We start from the raw sequence: 21,871 nt of genomic DNA, 5'->3' as shown, positions 1-21,871 counted from the left end.
TGTAAGGTTTTCGTTTGAATGGACCAATATCGTTGGGGGAAAATTTCAGGTCAATCTCACAAAATCTCCTTAGATGTTTTTGCACATAACCTTGCAAAACTTTTTAAATCTCACAGAACTCCTTGAGCTTTGACGTGTCCCGTGAACCACCCCCTAACACACACACGCACGAATTTACATTTTTATAACCTAAAAATTTTTACATGTCATTTGCGAATAACTATAATTACATTGAGAGAGAAAAAATCTTCAATTGAGGGAAAAGAGTTATGTTTTCAGAAATTGACAAATCATTAGATATGAGGATTTTTTCCCCCCTCAATGATATTTTAGTTTTGTAAAAATTACGGGTACGGATCCGCTAAAAAAATTTTAAAAGTTCAATGGGCTCTTGTAAGATACCTCAAAGCTTAGGAAAGTTTACATGAGATAAAAAAAATATCCAAAGGATTATGTCCGAAACCCACCAAACACCGGGAGATGTTGAAACTGATCCTTTTTTTCTCTCCCAAATGAGAAGGGTAAATCCGTAATATCAGTGAAGTTGTCAAGGGTAGATTAGGGAGTGGGAGCGTCGGTGCGGTCTTTTTGGAGTAGCGGGCGCCGACAAGATCCCTCCCGCATTTTCTCAATTAGTAGGCACACTCACACTTGCTACCGCTTGGATCTGACCCAAACAATTAAAGAATAATAAAACAAAAAAAAAAAGAAAGAAAGAAAATAATGGTCGAGCGCCTAAGGCACTAGGTAAGTACAAATGGGCTACATTCTTTGCTAGCAGGCCGGACCCACACGGTTGAGTGATTATTAATAACGCGCTGTGATGTGGTCAAATATCGATGTCTTAGATTAAAAGCCTTAGTTTCACAAGCATGTGATATTTTCCCATGCTACATTGCTACATACTAATCTAATATTGTAATAACGTTTTAGATGCTCCCGTTATGGAACCATGGAGGGTGATATCATCGAAGAGAAATAAGTTTGAAGTAACATTAGTGATTTTACTCGTATATTTGCTCTTATGGGAACATAAGAATAAACGATCTTGTTAGTATAAGAGAAAAAATAATCTAGCAAAAAGAATAATTGCTTTTAAGAGCCTAAATTATCAAAACCCACGTAGAATCGACTTGCACTAGGATGGAAGTGAACCAAAAAATAATCATACTCTATTTAAATATACGAGTTGGGGAAAATCTTTTCATGGTTAATATTACTCTTAAATTTTTTTAAAATATTATATTGTTATCTTACTTTATTCTAATTTTTCTATATTCTTTGAATTTATAATTAAGGATTTATCCTATCCATAATAAGACTTAACATGTTATTGTATAAATGTGATTGTAGACGTATAAAATTGCTTATAGGTCCCTTAGCACAGTTCGGCACAAACCGACGAACCATCGGGCGACGTATCCAAACACGAGCGTCAGTCCACAACGCCAAAGCCAAGTGACACGCAACGAAGCAGATTAACGATGCGACGAGGCTAACGAACCAAGCTAACAGTTCGGTGAGTCAACGAGTCATCCAACCATAGAACGGATTTGAACTCAAACACCGAGGCGGATTTACTGCCATATTGGGATTCAGACTGTCAAATCAGAGTCCGGATCAACAACGAAGCGGGTTTACTGCCAAATCAGGATTCAGATCAACAAATCAGAGTCCAAATCAACCACGAGAGCAAAAAAAACGGCAAAACCCAAACACCAAGAGGACTCGGCCAAAACCGAGCCACCTATAGGTGGCTCGGTGGCCGAGCCACCTATAGGTGGCCAGCCCAGATCTGTGCCAAGGCACAGATCTGAGAGCCTATAAATAGACCCCCTTTGCTCATTTGTTAGAGGTTGGAAAAATTGGAGGCGAAGTTCTGCTGGATTCAAGGCTCAGAACTTAAAAAGATTGAAGCTTTGGAACTTTGAAGACTTGGACATATCAGATCTGGTTCTTGGCGATCATCCACGCCAAATAAGGTAGGAGTTCGAGAGAGATCAGATCTGAGATCTACACGGTTATCCTCTGGATCAAAACTTGGTTTTTGATCCCGAGAAGAGTCTCGAACTAAAGGCTATTATTTCCTTGGTGAAATAGTACCCATCGGCTGTTATTTCCTTCGTGAAATAGCACCCGTCATACCGTGTAGATCCGACCGGATCTAGATCGCGCGGTGGTCCACGGATTAACCCCGGTGCAGGCGAAGAACCCACAAAAACGAGTGACCGCAAAACAGGAGCTCGCGATTCGTTCGACAAACAAGGAAAGTTGTAATCTTTTTTTATTTATTTTTTGATCTCGTTGTAACCGGATCTTATAAAAAGACCGGATCTTTGTAATCGATAAACTATTACAAGAGAGTGTGCAATGACATCAATGAAGAACACAATTTTTCCCGCGAACAGCGCTGCCGAGATCGTCGCGTCGCAGCCGCGAATCTCAATCCCGGTCGAAGAGGAGGTCGAATATGAATTCGATCAACAGAAGTTCGAGGAGTATCTGTCATCCTCGTCCGGATCGACCTCCCCTCGCAAGTCCAAGAAGTTCTCCTCCAGGAGAAAGGTACGTTGGTACGAAGAAGTTGAAGCTACCAACGATGATCTCACCCCTATTGACGTCAAAGCTGCGTCGGGTGAGGCTCCACCAACCTCCAACCAGATCAAGCTGGTTCCAACCAATTCCTCCGTGCCAAGTATGGAAGCCGAAGTCTGAAGCGGTGATTCAGGCTAAGGCACAATCATTGCAGCCTTCGAAGCAGGTTCAACCTCCGGCGAGCCGACCAAAGTCGCCGGTAATTCCAATAGCTTCTCCGGGAGATCCCGCGGAATCATCCCGAAAAAGAAGGTCAGTTTTAGAGCGCCTCAGTCCAATTCCCGATGGAAGAAGCAAAGCTCTAGTTCAAGAACATTTGGGCCTGATGAAGAAGCCCCGAACGACTCAACATGCTGGGGGTCGCCGTCACCTCCAACATGACAACGAGTTCAAGGCAGCTGCGCGCGCCAATTTACGCATTGAAGTCCAGGAGCCCGCTGAGAATTCACGCCCAAAAAGAAGCCCAAGGAAGGCAGTTCGCCCTCAGAAGGAAACATTGTCGTCTGATAATGATGACGTTATACCTGAGAAGTCGTGCCAACACACGATAGGTTCCTCCGACCGTCAAGCCGACGAGTTATACTATCGTGATAGGAGTACGAGAAAAAACAGGAAGAGGAGTCCTCGAGGACTAGAAACTCAATGCTCCTGTTCCAAACTCATTCGGACAGTATTGTCTGAGTGCAACTGCATCAAGACGGTCCCCGAAAGAGTTTCGGTTTTCGAAAGGCTCAGTGCCGAAACGCCAAAACCAAGGCCTAGGCATTTCCGACGAAGAAGAAGAGTAGTCGAAGATGGAGAATTTCCGAGGGTCACCACGAATATGACCAGCAAATGGACGTCAACACATGAGAATCCCGAGTCGATTCCGGAGAATCCCGAGTCGATTCCGGAAGGACCCCGGCGGATGACCCGTCTGCAATCCGGAGCCATCATACGAGGAACTTATGGTAGGGTTCGGACAAGATTACTGTCAGAAGATGAAGAATCGGATGCCTGCTCTGCGGTCGCATCGGATAATACAGTATCCAGCGAGGGACAACCCCGCGAGTGGAGCCATCATACGAGGAACTTATGGGAGGGTTCGGACAAGATTACTGTCAGAAGATGAAGAATCGGATGCCTGCTCTGCGGTCGCATCGGATAATACAGTATCCAGCGAGGGACAACCCCGCGAGGCGTTTATGATAAGCGCGGAACAGGTGGCCAAGATGCTCGAAGAAGCCATGGCTAAACAGCAAGAGAGCTTCAAGCTCGAAATGCAGATGGCCATACAGAGTATGAGAGAAATGCATAGCAAGGTGAGCCAAATCGTCGTAACCAGATTGATCTGGAAGATGAGGAAGCTCATAATGCCAATAATCCTCCCGTCAATGCAGGGGGTGGTAACGAGAATGCTGATGAAGACTCAGGTGAAAACCTGAAGATTAAAAATCTCGAGAGCAAAATCAATACGTTGATTTCCGCTCAAGAGATGAAGAAGACGGGCATTCCTTGTCCATACCGCTTTGGCTAAGCAGAAAGAAAGTTTTAAATTCGAGATGGAGACGGCCATGCAGCAGATGAGAGAGATGCATGAACAGCAAATCCAAGCATTCAGGAACCAACAAGGTGAACCAAGCCACCGTAACCAGGTTGCTCAGGAAAAGGAGCACGCGGATGGGGATGAAGCTCACAATGCCAATAACCCTCCCATCAATGCAGGGGGTGGTAGTGAGGATGCCAACGGGGATACAAGTGAAGACTTGAAGATCAAAAGCCTCGAGAGTAAAATCAATACGTTGCTGTCTGCTCAAGAGGTAAAGAAAACGGGCATTCCTTGTCCATACCCGAGGGAATGGGAATCAATCCCCTATCCGGCGAAGTTTAGTCTAATCAACTTCACGCCGTTCGATGGAAGGGGTTCCCCCACCCAGCATTTGATTTATTTCAAATCGCACCTGGGTGCTATCTCTGGGAACGAGCCTCTGATGGTGCGGTCATTCGTCGGCACTCTTCGCGGAGCTGCCTTCGATTGGTATCGTCGCCTCAAGCCAGGAAGCGTGAACAGCTGGGATGACATGGAGACGAAGTTCCTTGCAAATTTCTTCGACGACGACACCGAGATCTCTATCGGATCGTTGCTCGACGAGAAACAAAAAGACGGGGAGTTAGTCGACACCTTCGTCAAAAGGTTCCGGAACAAGGCGATGAATTGCCGGGACCCGATCACCGAGGAATTCATTCTCCAGACTTGCCACAACAACCTCGCATTGGACGTATTGGAGGCAATGGGGACAGCACCGTCTGACACTTGGAAGGATCTGAAGGTGCGCGGTGAACAAGCCGAACGCTTCCTTAAAAGGAAGAAGGCCGAAAGGAACCAACCGACGGTTAATCTGCTGGACTCAAACTTCGCTTCCCGTGGTAAGGGCAAAGCACCTGCAGCTGCTGGTGGTGCTAATCAAGCGTCACAACAGCAATCCCGAAGGCAGCAGAAGACTTCGGGTCCGAGACTCCAGAGAGAGTATTCCTTCAAGGACGAAGACGTTCCAACCATCTTCGAATCGCTCCTCGAAGGCAACAAGATCAAGCTACCACCTATCACGAATCAGGAGGAAGCTGATAACACTACGGACCCAAAGTACTGTGCATACCACAGAAGGGTTGTTCATCCCACCAAGGATTGCTTTGCTCTCAGGAATAGCATTCAGACCTTGGTCGAAGCCGGCGTTATAACGCTAAGGTAAGCCAAATAAAAACGGCAAAACTCCGACCGGTATAAGAGTATAAACTGCTTCCTGACACTCCAAAGAGTATACGAGTATAAACTGTTTCTCAACACTCCGAAAAGTATACGAGTATAAACTGCTTCTTAATACTCCAATAGGTATATGAGTCTAAACTGTTTCCCCACTTTTGACGGGAAGTTCCTGGAGAATATTAAGCTAATATTCTTAAGGATAACCCGGTTAGTTAACTGATAATAATGTCCGAACCAGTTCCGCAGAGGAAACTGGGGGTGGACGATTTATGTAACGGGAAGTTCCCAAAACCACAGCAATGTAATGAATAAGGACTCCCATTCAAGTTCTCACTGTGTCTGTGCACTCAACACTCTCTCTGTTAGAGTCTGGACGTAAAGTTCCCGATTGGTCAAACCTTCTTACAGTTAGGACCACAGTCAAAATCCCCTCTCGATTCCTCCAATGAACGAGAGGTCCACTTTCAAATCGAGTGATCAAACCTTCCTACAGTTAGGGTCACCTCAAACCTCCTACTTGGTCAAACCTTCCTACAGTTAGGACCACAACCAAAATTCACTCTCGATAAACGAGAAATCCATCTTTAGTTCAGTAATCAAACCTTCCGACAGTTAGGGTTATCCGAATTTTTTCGATTCGCCTAACACGCGCTGCCGGTTTAGTCTTTTTTCTGCACAAAAAGACACCAGAGTTCGATTCTGGGGTATTCTATCCTGAAACCTAAGCAAGGATAAGTCTGCGCCTGACACGCGCTGCCGGTCAGTTCTTAACCGTTTAAAAAGAACACCCGTTCATATATTCAACATTGTGACAGGTTGTTATTAATAACACCAGAATCCATGCCTTACACGCATGGGGAATTTCATCCTGAATCCTAAGAAAGGATATGTCGACACCTAACACGTGTCGCCGGTTTAGTCTTTTACCGATTGAAAAAGACACCAGAGTTCGATTCTGGGGTATTCTATCCTGAAACCTAAGTAGGGATAAGTCTGCGCTTAACCTGCGCTGCCGGTTAGTTCTTAACCGTTAAAAAGAACACCCGTTCACATATTCGACATTGTGACAGGTTGTTATTAATAACACCAAAATCCATGCCTTACATGCATGGGGAATTTCATCCCGAATCCTAAGAAAGGATATGCCGACGCCTAACACGCGTCGCCGGTTTAGTCTTTCTCCGTAGAAAAAGACACCAGAGTTCGATTCTGGGGTATTTTATCCCGAAGCCTAAGTAGGGATGAGTCAGCGTCTAACACACGTTGCCGGGTAGTCTATTCCCGTGAGAAAGACGAAGTCTACGTATTCAATATCGTAGCACTAAGAGCGTTAACTCTCTTAGCACAACGTCACATGCGGAACGGATTTAGATAATCCGCATGCTAGCCCGACTCAAACGGTAGTCGGTAAAGGCTCATCAAACCTGTTGATGGATGAGGGTTTGCTAAAAATCCTATAAATGCGAGGGTCACTGACGCACGACTCAAACGGTAGTCGGTAAAGGCGCATCAAACCCGTTGATGGCTGGGGATTTGCCAAAAATCCTATAAATACGAGAGTCACTGACGCATCAGCTTCATTAGTTGGTCTCGTGATTTGAGCATCCAACGACTTCGGGATAAGATCTGTATCTGCACATGAATCAGCTTTTATAGTTGGTCCTGCACCCCCAGCATTTGGGACCGCCACGCTCCAACACCTTAAGAGCTTAAACTGTGTAGACCCAAGGTTAACGCGTGGCAATAAAAGTCAACGTACGACGTTCAAAACCCTAGGGTCAACACCGGTCAATGTGTAACCCTAGGTCAACGCCAGTCAACGCGTTGCGATCAAACAGTCAACGTACGACATTCGAAACCCTAGGGTCAACGCCGGTTAACGCGTACCCCTAGGTCAACGCCAGTCAACGCGTTGCAACCAAAAGTTAATGAACAGTGATCTGGAACCCTGAGTCAGCACGATGTGATGGAGATAGTCAGTCAACTCAATGACACCAGACCAGACCAGACTGAACCGGATCAGACCAAGCTGAATCAGACCAGACCAGGCCGGTTCAGCTCATTCGGACATGAACATTACTCCAATAAGGATAACTTAATGCCGGACAACGCGTCGCAAATAAAGACTCAGCGCCAACAATCGATGGTCAGTTCTATGTTGAACCAACAAACACGAGCTAAAGATCAGAAAATCAAGAATCGACTTCAAGTTCAAAAATCCGACAACGGTCAAACAATAAATGCAGCACCGAAACCCTTACAGATATTCGACAAAGCACCAAATAGCCTGAAGGATTGAAGGAATCAAGAACAGAAGCCATTCCAAGGTCCCGTTACACCGACTGAAGGTTGGGACAATCATATCATCAAGTAATTGTCTCAGTGCAATGGAGTACCCCGTAGGTATTGTAGGCGTATAAAATTGCTTATAGGTCCCTTAGCACAGCTCGGCACAAACCGACGAACTATCGGGCGACGTATCCAAACACGAGCGTCAGTCCACAACGCCAAAGCCAAGTGACACGCAACGAAGCGGATTAACGAGGCGACGAGGCTAACGAACCAAGCTAACAGTTCGATGACTCAACGAGTCATCCAACCATAGAACGGATTTGAACTCAAACACCGAGGCAGATTTACTGCCATATTGGGATTCAGACTGTCAAATCAGAGTCGGGATCAACAACGAAGCGGGTTTACTGCCAAATCAGGATTCAGATCAACAAATCAGAGTCCAAATCAACCACGAGACCGAAAAAAATGGCAAAACCCAAAAACAAGGTACTCGGCAAACGAGCACCTCTAATGGTGGCTCGGTGGCGACCACCTATTAGGTGCCGGCCAGATCGTGTGCTATAGGCACAGATCTGAGAGCCTATAATAGACCTGGCCTATTTGTTAGAGGTTGAAAAATGGAGGCGAAGCTCTGATGGAAATCAGGCTCAGAACTTAAAAGATGAAGCTTTGACTTTGAGACTGTTTCCATCGGTTCGGTCCCATCGAATAGTAAGAGCTCGAGAGAACGATCTCAATCTACGTATTCACTCGTCAAAGCTTGCCTTTGATCCCAACTAAAGAACTATTTCTGGCGAAATATACCTCGGCTATTATTCTTGCGAAAATATCGTCTACTCGTAGATCCGACTGAATCTTAGATCCGCGGTATAGTCCGGAGATAAACCCGCCAGGCGAAGGAACCACAAAAGCGAATTGACGCAAAAACCAGGACGCTCGCCGATTGTTCGAAAAGGAAAGTTGTAATCTTTTTTCTTTTTCTTTGATTTCGTTGTAACCGGATCTTATAAAAAGACCGGATCTTTGTAATCGATAAACTATTATAAGAGTGTGCAATGGAATCAATGAAGAACACAATTTTTCCCGCGAACAGTGATATGTTTGATATAATTCAAATCTTTAACTTATTTTAGTTTGTAGATAAATCTAAAAAATATATGTTAGGCAACACCTAAAAGTTTTTTGAACCTTGTAAAAAATACCCTCTAAGTTTTAAAATTTCAAAAAAACACCTCCTACAAATTCAAAATTATAAATTTTACTTATTTCAATTCAGTGAGAAATTTGAAAAATATATGCTAGCTAAAAATGAAAGCTTTTGACATTAGAGAAAGTATATTGTAAGTTTTGAAAAATACAAAAACACTCCTAAAATTCAAAATTTGTAAAAAAACACCTTAAAAATTTCAAACCTATAAACACACTAAAAACCTACAAATAACACAAACAACTCCCAAATTTTTATAGAATTTAAAATAAACACTCTAAACTTTTTACAAATTGCAAGATAAAACCCTCAAGATTGTAAAATTTATAAAAATCACGATAATTTCCAACCTAACAGCACATTGGAAATATATGGGTTACAAATATCCCCTAAATAATTTATAATTTATAGAAAACACCCTTAAAGTTTCAAAAATTATAAACAAACACTTAAAATTCAAATTTTAAAAAAATACTCTGAGAATTTCAAACTCATTAGTAAATTAAAAATATAGGAATTATAAATAGTTTATAAAAAATTTACAATCTATAGAAAAGACCTACAAGTTAAAAAAATACAAAAAACCCCTAATATTCATAATTTACACAAAACACAATGAGAATTTCTAACTTATTGACACTAAAATAAATATATAAAATTACTAGCAACCCCTAGAAAATAAAAAATTTACAAAAAATATCATACTCCCTTTAAAAGTATAGATTTAGGAAAAACTTTTCATAGTCAATATTACCCATAACTTTTTTTAAAAAGAACATAACTACTTAAAAATCTATTAGATTTGAAATTTACAAAAAAAAACAAACTTAAAATTTAGTACATTGAAAATTACCCCTCTAAAGTTTAAAATTTTTTAACGTTTTTTTATAGTTCCTTGATTTTAATGTAATTTTTAATAACTTTGTGTATTTGTAAATTATAAGAGTTTAGGGTGTTTTTTTATAATTTTAAAAAACTTTTGATGGGTATTTCTTTTGTAGTTTTCTAAATTTTTATTGTGTTTTTAGTATAATGTATAAATACATAAATTAATGATGATATTGAATATTAAGTTGTTCTTAAGATGTATTATGCTATAGTTAAGTGTGCACATCACTATTACTATGTAGTATAATTTATACATGTAAAAAATTTCAAACAATCTATACAGTGGTTAATAGGTTTTTGACTTTAATGTACTATTTTTTATAAATTATATTTAATATGAACCCACCATATAATTTTAATTGTGGTCATTATAATTTTAATCGATTGACTATATATGTATATAGACCATAAATTACTTTACTTTCTCGTATGAACTAATATTTGGCACATAAGAGTTTAAATTATTATTTTTAAATTATATTTATTTATTTACCTACAGGGTAATAGAATTTTAATTCCTATTTTTTTCTTAAGATTTATTTTATATTTTCGCGTATCAAATTAGTAACTAAAAAATATTTATTTATGCTTAAATTAAAATAATTGTAGTTGGTTAAACACTATAAAATTTTTATGAAGATATATACCTTACTTTCTATAGCTCTTTACACTACCCATGTATATTTTATCAATTAGTTGTTAATTTGACATATAATATTATTTTTCCTTTGTAGAAATTTCTTCTTTGACTTTTGGATTATGTAATCAATATGTCTCCATTCTAGCGTAGATAGAACCTCATTCTAAATGGCTTCAAGTTAATGTTTGAGTTGAACTGAAGTCTATACTATTACTACTATATGTATATATGGCTTCAAACTAATGTTTGAGTTGAACTGAAGTATACTATTGCTATATGTATATATATTTTTAAGAAAATCATGTCTATACTTTTTAAACAGAAAAGAATATTCTAACCTCTGATATAATAAAAATAAAATAGAGTCAATCGAGTGACTAGCAAAAGAGGACTTACATCAAAAAAGTGTGAATAATAAGATAAAGAGGAAAAGTAACGGCATTGCCAAAATATTACCAATAGCAAACTATAATGTAAAATTAACCTATTTTGCGGAGCCCAACTACTGGCTATAAGCATTGAGGTTTCCATATATATACTTTATAGTTTATTAAAAAGGTTATATAATCTTATATAATAAAATTAATTTAATACTAAATAGTAATATCATTATAAATGAGCAATTACAAAGATGTTAGGAACTAACATGTATGTATTTAAGATTTCAGGATGAATATCTTAATAACCTATTTATATAAGCAAACTCACTTTGTCACCTATTCTGTTCACTTTTCTCCTCGCTCATTCTCCACCAATTTTGCTGTCACGCTCGAAGAGAAATAGAATTTATGCCGGTGAGGTCTTCTCTTCCTCTATCCCTCGATCTTATATTTTTTAATTTGTTTCTTTAATTATTTTTAATAATTTCTTGGATCCATTTCATGATTCATTCTATGAAGTGCCTTGTTAGATTCAATTTAAATATACTTTTATTTTAATTATTATTTTTTTCCTATTTATGAGTCAATTAATTACCAGAATGTTTAGGTCTTTTTGCCAATTTCATATTTTGAATTAACAGTTTATTTTAGGAGAATTTTTTAAAATACCACTTTTTAAAAATATTAGCATAATCGACTATTTTACATAATAATTAACAAAATGGACCTAGTTTTTACCACACCATCAAGATTGCCAACAAAGAGGTTAATTTTGTATAAAAACCATCTTTAAAATACACGGAACTAATAGTCCCGTGTAATTAGAGAATATTAATTACAAAAGTAATTAAAGTTAGAAAATACACGGGACTATCACTCTTGCGTATTTTGCAGTTAGAACCAGAAAATACACGAGACTACTGTATATGTCCTATATACAATATAATTGCTCCAGGTTATCTAATATTATTTTCCATTCACATTGTTTGGAGTAAGATTTGATAGGGACCTTGCATCAAAGAGATTTTTTATATTTAAAGTACATGGCAAAATATATCATAATCTCCCTGCTCTAATTTTATAAGAAAATAATTCTTCATACTTTCAGTTTTACTTCTATGGTATGGAGAATGAGCTATAAAATTAAATGAGAATATTAGATAACGTAAATATGAGTGAAAGCACAACTTAAATTTAATGTGAATATGAGTCAAACGACAACTAAAAGTTTAATGGATATATTACAAATAAATTCATATGAAAAATTCCTTTGCGAATTGAATGATCACTCATCTTTTAAAGACTTCAAGATTCTAATAAACAAATATATTGTACTAGATCAATGTGTTTATAACTCATAAATAGTAGATCACGTGGCGACAGTCTGGGTTGAAGGAAATAATGACAATAGTTTATTTGAAAGAGAGATTATTTTGTTGATAATCAATCCCGCAAAAAACTTTATTTTCTTTTTTATTTTTATTCTATTTTTATCAATTTAAATAACCATGATATTCGACCACGTGTATTGTACGTGCAATCTAACTAGTCTAGCAAAAAGAACAATTGCTTTTAAGAATCAATTGTTTGGTTATTAACCACCCGCGGGTGGGGCACACATGGTTACTAGCATCATGAGGGAGGTGGACTCCCTAGGTCATTGCGCCATGTTGGCCATGTGTTCAAATCCCCACGCTATTTCACCTGGTCTCCTTAGACTTGGGTGGTTGAGGAGACCCGGGGTTTTACTGGACAACCAACTCAACCTGTCATACACACACTGGTTTAAGTCCCTCTTGGCTGGCCCTGTATACCCAATAGAGGGTGGGAGGGACCCCTGAATGAGAGCAGGGTGGTGCCCCGTGCAGGTGTGGGGGCTAGGGGATTCGAACTATGAAGCTGGCAGACTCAAAGAGTTAAAAGTTGAGCGGGCTGGCCATGTTTCCCTTGTACCAAAAAAACTATTTGGTTATTATTCGTTCGGATATTTGGTTATATTTGATGTAGTAGCTCATTTATCAGTGAACGGATATCATTTACTATTTGGTTCATAAACGAATATGATTTAACTAATTGTATATTTGATTCCTTTGATTCATGGTTGTTCATTTATATTTTATATCACAGTCCTATGAATTTAACTTATTATAAATATTGTTCATCCAGAATTTTATTATAAGTCATGTCCAATATGAATACATAAGTAAATAGAGGGCTAGGCTTTTAATTACTTTGTATAAAACTTTGTTTTTTTCTTGCATTATTATATAAATATAAATAGATCTAACGCTAAAATGATCCCTACATAATGAATTAAGAGAATAGTTAGATAAAAATATACTAATAAGATCTATTTTTATATAAAATAGTCTTATGCTAAATATTATAGTTTTTGGCTATTTAATTTTTTTTAAAGTTTGTGAATACTGCTATTAATTAAAAGCACTGACTATTTTTCTAGTAGACTAAGAAGTTAAGAGTAAAAAATAAAATGTTAAAATGGTGCCAAAAAGACTATTCAAACCCGAGATCACCTGAACTATTCAGATGTTCACGAATAGTTATTGAGTGCGGATATATTAAGCAAATTGAACCCAAACACTACATGGATATCCAACTCGAATTCGAATAAGGTAAAAGTGACTGAATTCGATTGTTGTAGTATTAGGGGCTGTTTGGTTCGTTTCCTTAATATAGGGAAATACAATTCCATGTAAAGAAATATAAATTTTGAGTTTTCTAAACTTTTTCAAGAAATAAATTGTTTTGCTTTGGTTCACACATAAAAAATGGTGAGAAACCAATGTATTTATTTTTCTTGTGTTTGGTTCGCATAGAAAAAAAAGGAAAACTTTTGTAAACAAAACAGAGAAGGAAAAAATCTGACGTGACAGAGTTTTCATCAATTTCACTCGGTTGGGGAAGGAAATCGGAGAGGGAAAAAATCTGAGCTGGCGGCGATTTCAACAGAGTTTTCCCTCTTCTATCCGAGCGAACCAAAGCGGCACAAAGAAATGGACGGAAACAAAAAAACTGACATGAAGGGCTAAAAATCTGACGTGGAGGGTTTTTCTGAGTTTTCCACCCCTTATAATAGCGAACCAAACAGCCCCTAAATTCAAAGCGAATCGACAAAACAAACAGGAGACAACTGGTTATGCTTTGATATGCAAAAGACAAACTACCCGTTTGGCAAAGAGTTAAGGAAGAGGGATTAAGGAGAAGAGTTAACTTAGTTAATTCATCGTGAATGGTTAAAAATATTCTTATTCTGTTTGGATTCGATAGTTAAGACAATGAGTTAAGTCTTTTGTGTTTGGCAAATGAAGAAGGGCTAAGGATATTAATCTCATTATTTTAAAAAAAAATACCACTTTCACCCTTACTGAAAATTTATAAATAATTGCCTCATTAAAATTAAAAGAGGTTGAATTTATGTAAAGTTGACTATAAAAGTATTAGAATTTGGTATTATTCAATAAATGATTGTTCAGAAGGTAAGTAAAAATAAATTATCATTTTCGCATCATTTCAAAAGCTAAAGAGAGATGATGAGCTAACAAAATATTATATGGTTTCTCATCTATCAATAAACCTAGCAAAAAAGATTTTATTATTCAAGGAAAAATAATCTACTCAATAGCTCCATATAAAATTATAAGTTTTGCTCATATAAAGATAATAAAAAGACATAATTCAACCTCCTTATACTTTAATATTCGACAACTACATATATCAATTATTCTAAAGCTGTAAAGCAATCCTGTTACGAAGCTGCTCACCCCTTAAACCTTCATCTGCACCAACCATGTATTGGGGGGTCTTCTTCTTCCTCCTCCTCATCTTCATCCTCATTTATCTCTAATCCATTGAGCATATTAAAGTATTTATCATTTCCCTGATGCCTTGCAATAAAATTATGAAGAACACAACAAGCTACAACGATTTTGACTTGAGTTTTATAAGGAAATGGAACAACAACTTTTAAAATTTTGAATCTTTGCGTTAAAATTCTCTATGCTTTTTCCATTGCATTACGTAGTTGTGCATGTCTATGATTATATTTATCTTTAGTATCTCGATATGTTCTGGTTCTCCCATTTGCAAAATCTCTAAGATGATAGCGTGATCCATGATATGGGGCGATAAATTTTAAAGTATTAGCATATCCCGAGTCAACTAAGTAAAAGCGACCTACATATTTAAAATTATCTGACTTTAATACTAATTGATTCTAAATAAACCAAAAGGAAAAATATTAAAAGTTAACATCGGGAACATTAAATTTACCATCTTCCAGTGTTGCACAAAGTACTCACATATTAGATGATGATCCCTTCCATCCAGCAGCAACATAAAGAAAAGTATGATCAAAGGAGCATGCTGCAATTATATTTTGAGATATGAAATTCTTTTGATTACGATACCTATTATGTTTCTTTTTCTTCACAATTACAGGAATATGAGATCCATCAATTACTCCCAATGCTTTCTGCAAATATAAAAAATATAAAGTTCTAATGTACGAAAACATGCACACATACACATTTAAAAATATTTGAAAAAATATATGTTGAGAGCTTTACCTTGAAATATGGGAAGAAATTAGGATTCTCTCGAATCTAAGGATGAATGCCTACGTCAGTCGTGAGAAGTTGGATATAATCTTTTTTCAAAGATAGTATAGCATTAAGCATATTATTAAAATGCCTACTAATAGTCTCTCCTGAATGTTGAAATATCTCAGTTAATACTCAATTTGAGAGGGCATGCGAAATTCCGTATAAAAATATACATAATTGTTCATTGCAGCTTAAATATCTAGTTGGCCTTAAAGAGTTCTTCTCAAGTAGAACATTTTTTAGCAAAATAATTACATCAGAACTCATGCGGAAGCAAGAATATGAACGATCAACGAAGTGTTCATACATTTTTCTAAACTGTGTATTTGCTATCATCAAATCGTACGATGTAGCAAACTCTAAAATTGATTCTCTCATATCGTTCTTAATTTCATATACAAACCCTCCATTTATCCTCTCATATCCATTATTATCGTTGCCAACATGCCCATTAAGGTCTTCTCCTATAAACAATTTCTCTTCAAATGGAATTCCTTGAATGAAATCATCTAAGTTATTCCAGACATCTCTTTTAGTATTCTCGGGCAACCTACTTGTGGAGCGTAAGTTCTAACAATATTAATAATTTCTACTCACAAAATAATTTTTAGTAATATTATTTTATCTCCTACTCTTATAATATTTACAACACTATATTTTATTATGTTATTTACAAGTACTCCCACTCTATTTCTATTCTTTTCTTTTCCCGTATATCAAAGTTCATATCACTTTTTTTATTTCTCTAGATTTTGCACTATCCATTTAGTTTCCTATAAATAAATTATACTAATTTTTCTTCTAAGCATGATCTCTATTAATTCCATCATTTTTTCGATAAGCGTATCTATATTCTAAGTAGCTAACCTAATTTTATTCTCTTGTAAAAGTTTCCTTTCATGTCATCTCTTATGACGATCTAGTCTATGCCTAGTACATTTTGGCAACCTATTAGAGGATTGTAATGTCCTAGAATACCCTTGCTTATTTGTCATTACACTAAGGTGACATCGATAAAGCGCATCGCTTCTGGAAAACGCCCTAACAAACCACAATTGCTTACTTATTGTTGCATCGGGGAGGCATCGATGCAACATTGTCGCGGTGGGAATGCCCCGGCGAATATTCTACAAGATACATGTCATGTGGATCCAACTACATTTTACGCTAGCTGTCGGCTACCTAACGAAACCCTCCTCCTTTATCCTGACTCGGGACAGGTAGTGCTTGTAGGCATCGAAAATTGCCTATAGGTCTCCACGAACGGTTCAGTGTTAAAGAGCGACGATGAACGTTACTATCCGATCCACAGGAGTCCAATTGACGTCGACGAATGACTGAAGTGAATCGACGAGCTATGTGAGCTGATAGGATTTCGGAACAACAAAGACCCGGACCAATCGGGAACCCGGCGGTGTTCACGAAAAGGACAACGCCCTTCACGCCTCGATCACTCTAAAGACAATCCAACCACCAGAGTGGATCGAACTCTTCGTCAAGCATCCAACGCACCTGGAATCACTCAAATCCGAGTTCGGACGAAGAATCTACAGGGAAAATAATAATACACCTCAAACGGAGTCCCGGGAAGTCGAAACACCCCGAGGGTGTCTAGGAAAAGCCTAGACACCCCAGGGGTGTCTCGGCCAAAACGAGACACCCCAAGGGTGTCTCGGCCTGGCCGAGACACCAGGGGGTGTCTAGGCCCCCTAGACCCCTCCATACACCTATAAATAGCCCCCTTGGGCCTTTGTTTTGAGAGGAGGATTTTTGGAGACCCTTGGCGAAGCCCTGCTGCAGTGAAAAGTGTTCGTGCGCTTCAACAAGGAGAGGAGAGGTCTACATCAGAGCCTTCATCACCCGTTCCCTCTTTTCCTTAGTATTACCCCTCGCCGGTAATCACTAAGAAGAGCTGATATCTCGTTTTAGCCGAGATAGACGCTTAAAGCTTCTAGATCTCACGCGGATCGACGAAGCTCTGTCCGATTTATCTGGATCAGAAGTTTCTAGATCTCACTTTCGACGCAAACAAGCTGGCAACCACAGTGGGAGCCAACGGCCTCGCTGCCGAGGCCGTCGTGACGCAACCGGCATTCAAGATCCGGGTGAATGAAGAGATCGAATACGAGTTCGATCAGCAAAAGTTCAAAGAAGATCTCTCTTCCTCCTCCTCCAGATTCGCCTCTCCGAACAGGCGCAGGAAGGTAAGCTCTTCCAGAAATGTTTGCAGGACCTTCGGCTCGAAGATCCAAGACCCCGTTGCCGCCGCTGCACTCGCACCACATGACGTCCCCGCGTCGTCCAACGTGGTCGAGACCGCAGATCCGGACTCCTCCTCCGCCGAGGAGATGGCTTCTGAAGACGTTCCAGCTATCTTCGAGACTCTTCTCGAAAACAACAAGATCAAGCTGCCACCCATCACGAATCAGGAGGAAGCTGACAATACTGCGGATCCGAAGTACTGCGCGTACCACAGGAGGATCCTTCATCCCACCAAGGATTGCTTTGCTCTCAAGAATAGCATCCAAACCTTGGTTGAAGCTGGCGTCATAACGCTGGGATAAGCCAAATGAGAATGGCGACACTCCGAAGAGTATACGAGTATAAACTGCTTCTCAACCCTCCAACAAGTGCATGAGGTTAAACTGCTTCCTTACACACTCCGAAGAGTATACGAGTATAAACTGCTTCTCAACCCTCCAACAAGTGCATGAGGTTAAACTGCTTCCTTACACACTCTGACAAGTATAAGAGTATAAACTGCTTCTCAATCCTCCGACCGGTATAAGAGGTTAAGCTGCTCCCTGATACTCCAACAGGTATATGAGTCTAAACTGTTTCCTTTCTTTCACGGGAAGTTCCTGGAGAATACCATGCTTGATATTCTTAAGGATAACCCGGACACCCAACTGAGTACAATACCATACCCAGTTTTGCAAAGGAAGCTGGGGGTGGATGATTCATGTAACAGGAAGTTCCCAAAAGAAGTCCATATAGTGTATTCTTAGGGATAATCCGGTCACCACAGCAAGATGATGAACAAGAAGCTCCCATTTAAATTCTCACCGCGTCGGTGCACTCAACACTCTCCCCCTCTCGATTCCTTCAATAAACGAGAGGCCCACAAATCGAGCGATCAAACCTTCCTACAGTTAGGATCGTCTCAAACCTCCCAATTGGTCAAACCTTCTTACAGTTAGGACCACAGTCAAAATCCCCTCTCGATTCCCCCAATGAACGAGAGGTCCACAGATTGAGCGATCAAACCTTCCTACAGTTAGGATCGTCTCAAATCTCCCGATTGGTCAAACCTTCCTACAGTTAGGACCACAGCCAAACTATTTGCTACCATTGACGGGAAGTTCCTGGAGGATATTACGCTAATATTCTTAAGGATAACCCGGTCAGATAACAAGAGAGAAGCTGGGGGTGGATAATCCAATGCATCGGGAAGTTCCCGGAAGAATACCACATGGGTATTCTTAGGGATAACCCAATCATTGTGGAATTGACGAATAAGAAATCTACATTCGAACTCTGAAGGTCAGAATGTCTCTTCTTATTTTCATCAAAATTCTCTAACTCTTATGAGTTATTTTTGTGAGATGAGATCCAATCCTCTGATAGGTTAATCCTTCCTCACCAAACCACCCGCTGATCAAATTAAACGACAGGGGATCCACCAACATTTCTATTTGCCCGTCATTGGCATTTCTCAGACTTAACGTGCTAGGTCCTAAACGCCTAGCATTAAAGTCTCCCTTTGAATGATAATACGAGTTGGCACTTTCTTTGCTACCCGTATTCCACTTTCTTTGCCTTTTGGTCAAACCTTCCTACAGTTAGGACCAAAGCCAAAATCCCCTCTCGATTCCTCCAATGAACGAGAGGTCCACTTTCAAATCGAGTGATCAAACCTTCCGACAGTTAGGGTCATCTCAAACTCCTGCTTGGTCAAACCTTCCTACAGTTAGGACCAAAACCACAATTCACTCTCGATAAACGAGAAATTTATTTTTAATTCGGTAATCAAACCTTCCGACAGTTAGGGTTATCCGAATCTTTCCGATTCTCGGAGTGGATATCCCACTCTTAGTTTCATCCTTCCGGATTCTGGGGGTGGAGATCCCACCTCGAGTTTCCTTTCCAGCTGTAGATAGAATATAAAATTCTTCCTCTTCAGCACCGGGAGATAGAATATAAAATTCTTCCTCTCCCGTTTCTCAGTCTGTCTTCGCTCTTAGAAAAGACACAATTCTCAACTTCGAATCCGGGCACTTGCTGCACGGGGAATTTTATCTCGACTCCTAAATAGAGATAAGCCTACGCCTAACACGCGTTGCCGGTTTAGTCTTTCTCCGTAGAAAAAGACACCAGAGTTCGATTCTAGGGTATTTTATCCCGAAGCCTAAGTAGGGATAAGTCAACGCCTAACACGCGTTGCCGGGTAGTCTATTCCCGTGAGAAAGACGAAGTCTATGTATTCAAAATCATAGCAACTTTTCCTCTGTCTTTGCTTTCAGAAAAGACAGGGATGAAGTCAACGCCTAACACGCGTTGCCGGGTAGTCTATTCCCGTGAGAAAGACGAAGTCTATGTAATCAAAATCATAGCATTAAGTCTAAGGGAAGCAATTCTCTTAGCACAACGTCACATGTGAAACGGGTTTAATAATTCACATGCTAGCCCGATTCAAACGGTAATCGGTAAAGGCACATCAAACCCGTTGATGGCTGGGGGTTTGCCAAAAAAACCCAAAGCCTATGTCTAACACGCGTTTCCGTTAGTCTTTGACCGTAAAAAGGACAAAAGACCACATATTCAACATTGTGGCAGGTTGTTATTAATAACACCATAATCCGTGCCTCACACGCACGGGGAATTTTATCCTGAATCCTAAGTAAGGATAAGTCAGCGCCTAACACGCGTTGCCGGGTAGTCTATTCCCGTGAGAAAGACGAAGTCTACGTATTCAATATCGTAGCACTAAAAGGGTTAACTCTTTTAGCTTGACGTCACATGAAAGCGGGATTAAACAAACCGCATACTAGCCCGACTCAAACGGTAGTCGGTAAAGGCTAATCAAATCCGTTGAAGGCTGGGGATTAGCCAAAAATCCTAAAGTCAACGCCTAACACGCGTCGCCGGGTAGTCTATTCCCGTGAGAAAGACGAAGTCTACGTATTCAATATCGTAGCACTAAGAGCGTTAACTCTCTTAGCACAGCGTCACATGTAACCCTAGGTCAATGCCAGTCAACGCGTTGCAACCAGAGTCAACGTTCGACGATTCAAAACCCTAAGGGTCAACGTCGGGCAACGCGTAACCCTAGGTCAACGCCAGTCAACGCGTTGCGATCAGAGTCAACGTTTGACGATTCAAAACCCTAAGGATCAACGCCGGTCAACGCGTAACCCTAGATCAATGCCAGTCGACGCGTTGCAACAAAAGTCAACGTTCGACGATCCGAAACCCTAAGGGTCAACGCCGGTCAACTCGTGACTTGAGCATCCAACAAATTCAGGATAAAATCCACACACGCAGATGAATCAGCTTTAACAAGTTGGTACTGCAGCCCCAAACATTTGAGACCGCCATGCTCCAATACCTTAAGAGCTTAAACTGTGTATACTCCAGTAAACGTATGAGTATAAACTGTGTCAACGTCGGGCAGTCCGAAACCCTAGGGTCAACGTCGGTCAACGCGTAACCCTAGGTCAACGCCAGTCAACGCGTTGCAACCAGAGTCAACGTTTGACGATTCAAAACCCTAAGGGTCAACGCCGGTCAACGCGTAACCCTAGGTCAACGCCAGTCAACGCGTTGCAACCAAAGTCAACGTTTGACGATTCAAAACCCTAAGGGTCAACGCCGGTCAACGCGTAACCCTAGGTCAACGCCAGTCAACGTGTTGCAACCAAAGTCAACGTTTGACGATTCAAAACCCTAAGGGTCAACGCCGGTCAACGCGTAACCCTAGGTCAACGCCAGTCAGCGCGTTGCGATCAGAGTCAACGTTTGACGATTTCGAAACCCTAGGGTTAACGCCGGACAACGCGTAACCCTAGGTCAACGCCAATCAACGCGTTGCACCCTAAGGGTCAACGCCGGTCAACGCGTAACCCTAGGTCAACGCCAGTCAACGCGTTGCAACCAAAGTCAACGTTTGACGATTCAAAACCCTAAGGGTCAACGCCGGTCAACGCGTAACCCTAGGTCAACGCCAGTCAACGCGTTGCAACCAAAGTCAATGTTTGACGATTCAAAACCCTAAGGGTCAACGCCGGTCAACGCGTAACCCTAGGTCAACGCCAGTCAACGCGTTGCAACCAAAGTCAACGTTTGACGATTCAAAACCCTAAGGGCGACGCCGGTCGACGCATAACCCTAGGTCAACCCCAGTCAACGGGTTGCACCAAAAGTCAACGTATGACAATCCAAAACCCTAGGGTGGACGCCGGTCAACGCGTAACCCTAGGTCAACGCCAGTCAACGCGTTAC

The sequence above is a fragment of the Asparagus officinalis genome, chromosome 10 (genome assembly GCF_001876935.1).
Source record: "Asparagus officinalis chromosome 10, Aspof.V1, whole genome shotgun sequence".
NCBI classification, from domain to species: domain Eukaryota; kingdom Viridiplantae; phylum Streptophyta; class Magnoliopsida; order Asparagales; family Asparagaceae; genus Asparagus; species Asparagus officinalis.
The sequence above is the reverse complement of the archived record's forward strand: the minus strand, read 5'-3'. Positions refer to the sequence as shown.